Below are 6000 nucleotides of genomic sequence, written 5' to 3' on the forward strand. Positions count from 1 at the left end.
GGTTTCTTGCCAAACAACAATTCATAAGGTGTCGTCTCAACATATTTCGATGGTGCCCTATTTAACGTGAATGCAGCTGTCTCTAAAGCATAACCCCAAAATGATAGCGGTAAATCAGTAAGAGACATCATAGATCGCACCATATCTAATAAAGTGCGGTTACGATGTTAGGACACACCATTACGCTGTGGTGTTCCAGGTGGGTGAGTTGCGAAACTATTCCGCATTGTTTCAAATGAAGACCAAACTCGTAAGTCAAATATTCTCCTCCACAATCAGATCGTAGAAACTTTATTTTCTTGTTACGATGATTTTCCACTTCACTCTGAAATTCTTTGAACTTTTCAAATGTTTCATACTTATGTTTCATCAAGTAGATATACCCATATCTGCTCAAATCATCTATGAAGGTCAGAAAATAACGATACCCGCCACAAGCATCAACACTCATCGGACCGCATACATTAGTATGTATTATTTCCAATAAGTCTGTTGCTCGTTCCATTGTTTCGGAGAACGGAGTCTTAGTCATCTTGCCCATGAGGCATAGTTCGCAAGCATCAAGTGATTCATATTCAAGTGATTCCAAAAGCCCATCAGCATGGAGTTTCTTCATGCGCTTTATATCAATATGACCTAAATGGCAGTGCCACAAATAAGTTACACTATCATTATTAAACTTATATCTTTTGGCTTCAATACTATGAATATGTGTATCACTACTATCAAGATTTAGTAAAAATAGACCACTCATCAAGGGTGCATGACCATAAAAGATATTACTCATATAAATAGAACAACCATTATTCTCTGATTTAAATGAATAACCGCCTCGCATCAAACAAGATCCAGATATAATATTCATGCTTAGCGCTGGCACCAAATAACAATTATTCAGGTCTAAAACTAACCCCGAAGGTAGATGTAGAGGTAGCGTGCCGACGCCGATCACATCAACTTTGGAACCATTTCCCACGCGCATCGTCACCTCGTCCTTAGCCAATCTTCGCTTAATCCGTAGCCCCTGTTTCGAGTTGCAAATATTAGCAATAGAACTAGTATCAAATACCTAGGTAATACTCCGAGCATTAGTAAGGTACACATCAATAACATATATATCAAATATACCTTTCGCTTTGCCATCCCTCTTATCCGCCAAATACTTGGGCAGTTCTGCTTCCAGTGACCAGTCCCTTTGCAGTTGAAGCACTCAGTCTTAGGCTTAGGTCCGGACTTGGGCTTCTTCACTTGAGCAGCAACTTGCTTGCAGTTCTTCTTGAAGTTCCCCTTCTCCCCTTTGCCCATCTTCTTGAAACTGGTGGTCTTGTTGACCATCAACACTTGATGCTCCTTCTTGATTTCTACCTCCGCAGCCTTTAGCATTGCGAAGAACTCGGGAATTTTCTTATCCATCCCTTGCATATTATAGTTCATCACGAAGCTCTTGTAGCTTGGTGGTAGTGGTTGAAGAACTCTGTCAGTGACACTATCATCAGGAAGATTAACTCCCAGCTGAGTCAAGTGGTTGTGGTACCCAGACATTCTGAGTATATGTTCACTGACAGAACTATTCTCCTCCATTTTGCAGCTGTAGAACTTATTGGAGACTTCATATCTCTCAATCTAGGTATTTGATTGAAATATTAAATTCAACTCCTGGAACATCTCATATGATCCATGACGTTCAAAACATCGTTGAAGTCCCGATTCTAAGCCGTAAAGCATGGCACACTGAACTATCGAGTAGTCATCAGCTTTTCTTTGCCAGACGTTCTTAACGTCGCCAGCAGCATCTGCAGCAGGCTTATGACCCAGCGGTGCTTCCAGGACGTAATTCTTCTGTGCAGCAATGAGGATAATCCTCAAGTTACGTACCTAGTCCGTGTAATTGCTACCATCATCTTTCAACTTAGCTTTCTCTAGGAATGCATTAAAATTCAACGGAACAATAGCACGGGCCTTTTATCTAGAACAACATAGATATGCAAAATACTATCAGGTACTAAGTTGATGATAAATTAAAGTTCAATTAATCATATTACTTAAGAACTCCCACTTAGATAGACATCCCTCTAATCATCTAAGTGATCACGTGATCCATATCAACTAAACCATGTCCGATCATCACGTGAGATGGAGTAGTTTTCAATGGTGAACATCACTATGTTGATCATATCTACTATATGATTCATGCTCGACCTTTCGGTCTCAGTGTTCCGAGGCCATATCTGCATATGCTAGGCTCGTCAAGTTTAACCCGAGTATTCTGCGTGTGCAAAACTGGCTTGCACCCACTGTATGTGAACGTAGAGCTTATCACACCCGATCATCACGTGGTGTCTCGACACGACGAACCGTAGCAACAACGCATACTTAGGGAGAACACTTATACCTTAAAATTTAGTGAGAGATCATCTTATAATGCTACCGCCGTACTAAGCAAAATAAGATGCATAAAGGATAAACATCACATGCAATCAAATAAGTGATATGATATGGCCATCATCATCTTGTGCCTTTTGATCTCCATCTCCAAAGCATCGTCATGATCACCATCATCACCGGCTTGCCACCTTGATCTTCATCGAAGCATCGTTGTCGTCTCAGCAACTATTGCTTCCACGACTATCGCTACCACTTAGTGATAAAGTAAAGCAATTACATGGCGATTGTATTTCATACAATAAAGCGACAACCATATGTCTCCTTCCAGTTGCCAATAACTATGTTACAAAACATGATCATCTCATACAACAATTTATATAATCATGTCTTGACCATATCACATCACAACATGCCCTGCAAAAACAAGTTAGACGTCTTCTACTTTGTTGTTGCAAGTTTTACATGGCTGCTATGGGCTTCTAGCAGGAACCGTTCTTGCCTATGCATCAAAACCACAACATAGTATAGTGATTGCTTTTTGATCTTCAGAAAGAACCCTGTTCATCGAAACCGATTCAACTAAAGTTAGAGAAACAGACACCCACTAGCCACCTGTGTGCAAAGCACGTCGGTAGAACCAGTCTCGCATAAGTGTAGCATACTGTCGGTCTGAGCCGGTTCATCCAACAATATCGTTGAATCAAGAATCAACTAGTGACGACAAGCAATATATATATACCCATGCCCACAACTCCTTTGTGTTCTACTCGTGCATATAACATCTACGCATAAACCTGGCCCGGATACCACTATCGGGGAACGCAATAATGTTGGTGGGAACGACACCTATGGGATCACAAGAATCCCTACTGTGGTTAGTGGGGCGAGGGGTTGTGAGAAGAGCGGATCAAACATACAGCACACGGTTCGTTTATCCAGGTTCGGGCCGCGAGGATGCGTAAAACCCTACTCCTGCTTTGGTGGATTGTATATCTGTGTTCTTGAGCTAGCTATGGGGCGTGAGGAGCTCCAAAAAGCTGAATCCTTCCTCTGGTCGCCTCGGGCCTCCTTTTATAGAAAAAGGGGTTGCCACAATGGCACACAGGAGGTGGAAAGGGTACAGTGATGCGAGGTTATCCCTCGCATTACATGACAAGGCGCATTTAATGCGTCTTGCTTAGGTGTCCTTGCTTTATCGGGGACGGGGGAGAGATCTGTCTCATCCGTCGTTGCTCCTTCTTGTGTCGACACACGCCCTGGCCTGCGATGCCTGAGATGCCATGTAGGTAGGCAGGCAACTGAGGTGGCACAATGGTGGGTCTTCATGAAGATCTGCATGCCGCCATGCAGGTGCCTGCCCATCTGGTTGGGTCGGTAGCTGCATGCATGCGGTGGTGGAGGTTTAGTCGGTGTGGGCCTAATGGTGGCCCTGCGGGTGTCCTCGGCGAGGGTCTTGCCGAGGCGCCTGCTGTCATCCCCGGCAAGGCGCTTGCCGGGGGCCTTGTGGTCTTCCTCGGCTGGGATCCCGCCAAGGGTTGTAGTCTCCTTAGTGCGTATCTGATCTTGAATGTCTTCACAAGGATCTGCATGCCGCCACGGGGATGTCTCTGAATCCTTGCCCTTTGGGGGCAGTGGACTCAAGGGTGATTTGCTCCATAGGCGCGGGACGAGTCGCCGCGGCAAGGGTCTAGCCGGGGCTGCTAGAACTGTCTCCCGGCAAGGATCTTGCCGGGGGAGTCCGCTTCGTCCTCTTTGCTCTTCGTGGTCTTGGCCTTGGCGTCGTTCTAGTTCTCTTGAGCTTCAGTCTTACCCTGGCTCACCTCCCTTGCCTTGCTTGGTGTGGTGGTGCCCGTGGCTTAGACTGCCCCTGCATAGTTATAGGGGTACAAAAAGTGTACCCCTCTTTTTGTACACCGACAGAAGCCCCCGGGCCTGGGCCACACATAAGCGCAACGCGTTGTTGGGCTAGGCCCAAAAACGGTGCGCGGGCAGGCGGGGCGGTTTTTACCGCGGTAAGGTTCTTCGCGCGCTGCACTTCCCACGACTCCCGCGCGTGGCGCGACGTGGGGAGGTGCGTGTGACGTGGGCAGCATGCGTGGAGTTGGTTCCCGTGGGCATGCGTCACACCACAGTTAATGTGAAAGGAGGCGGCCCGTGTTTTCCCCCATAAAAAAGGAATAACCGCGTGCGCGCTGTTCACTTTCTCCTCTTTCCTCGTGCCTTTTCAAATCTCAGAGCCGCTGTTTCCTCTCCTCCTTCCTTCCTAAGCTTCTGCCGTCGCCCGCCGTCGTTGGTTCGCCATCCCCCTTCCTCAGCCCTCTAAACTTCTTGGCCGCCAAGGATGCTGCCAAGGACACCGCTGCGGGGGCCGCCAAGGCGACCGCGAGGCTTCTGCCAAGGGTGCCGACGGTGGGCCTGCCGGGGAAGCCGGCAAGGCCACTGCCAAGGAAGAGGTGGTTGATGATCAGCCTCCCTCCTCCTCAACCTCGGGCCCTGGTAGATATCTGAAGGTGTGCGACGATATTTTCGTCCATCTCCCAGGGGTGTCAAGTTCCCGAGCGCCGGCCGAAGGGGAAGTCTTTGACGGCGAGGTGCTTGCCGCCACCGGGCTCGAGGTTGTCGATGAGCCGGGCGTTGGCGGTGATGGTTCTCTAGAAGAGCAGCTTTTCCGCGCTATGGGGGCCAACTTCCGAAAACTCCAAGCACTCTACCGTGTCCGTCTGGACAAGGTTAAGTCCAGGACAGCAACGGTGGACCAGGCGGAGGTGGATTTCAAGGCGCGCGTTGCTGAGACACAGACCTGGTTCCACCAGACACGCGAGGAGCATAGGGCCTTTCAGGAGGAATTGGCCAAGCGCAATGTCGAGCTCACCATGAAGATGGCTGACATCGAGAAGGCCCAGGAAAAGGTGGTGAACTTGGCTGCCGCGGCCGAGGCCGTCCGGAACCAGCATCAAGCCACACTAGATTCCCAGGAAGAGGACCTCACCGTGCGTGAGGCGAAGCTTGCCGCAGCACTCCGTGGCAAGGATGAGGAGCTCGAGGCCCTTGTCGCACGGCGGACTCGCGAGCTGGAGCAGAGGCACAAGGAGGCACTCGATGCCGAGGCTCTGGCCCATGCCGGAAAAGTAAGGGAGTTGGAGGTGGAGCGGGACGAGCTGAAGGAGCAGGCCCTCAAGCTATCCAACGAGAAGAGCATGCTCAACAGCGCCTTGGCGGAGGCACAAGGAGCGGTCCTCAGCAGGACTGGGGAGCTCTCCGAAGCGCAAAACTCCGTTAGAGATCTCAAGCTGAAGCTGGAGGATCTCGAGAAGATGTTGTCGGTGAGCAGGGCTCGGGAGGAGACCTTGACCAGGATTCTGGAGGAGGAGAAGCAGCTGCGGGCAAACGAGGCCGCCTCCCACCAGGAATATGTGGCAGGTGAGAACATATGGATCAGCCGTCTAGAGGACGTCGCCGGCAGGGTCACCTCGCAGTTGGCCACCATGGGGATGCCAAACGTGAGGTACGCCCCTAAGCGCAGCGGGACCGTCAACACCAAGCTGACCCAGTTTTTCGAGGGCGTCCTTGGAGCCTTAGCTTATCTTCACTCCAACCGAGCGGCCACGTTGGTCG

The sequence above is a fragment of the Triticum aestivum genome, chromosome 4A (assembly GCF_018294505.1).
Source record: "Triticum aestivum cultivar Chinese Spring chromosome 4A, IWGSC CS RefSeq v2.1, whole genome shotgun sequence".
NCBI classification, from domain to species: domain Eukaryota; kingdom Viridiplantae; phylum Streptophyta; class Magnoliopsida; order Poales; family Poaceae; genus Triticum; species Triticum aestivum.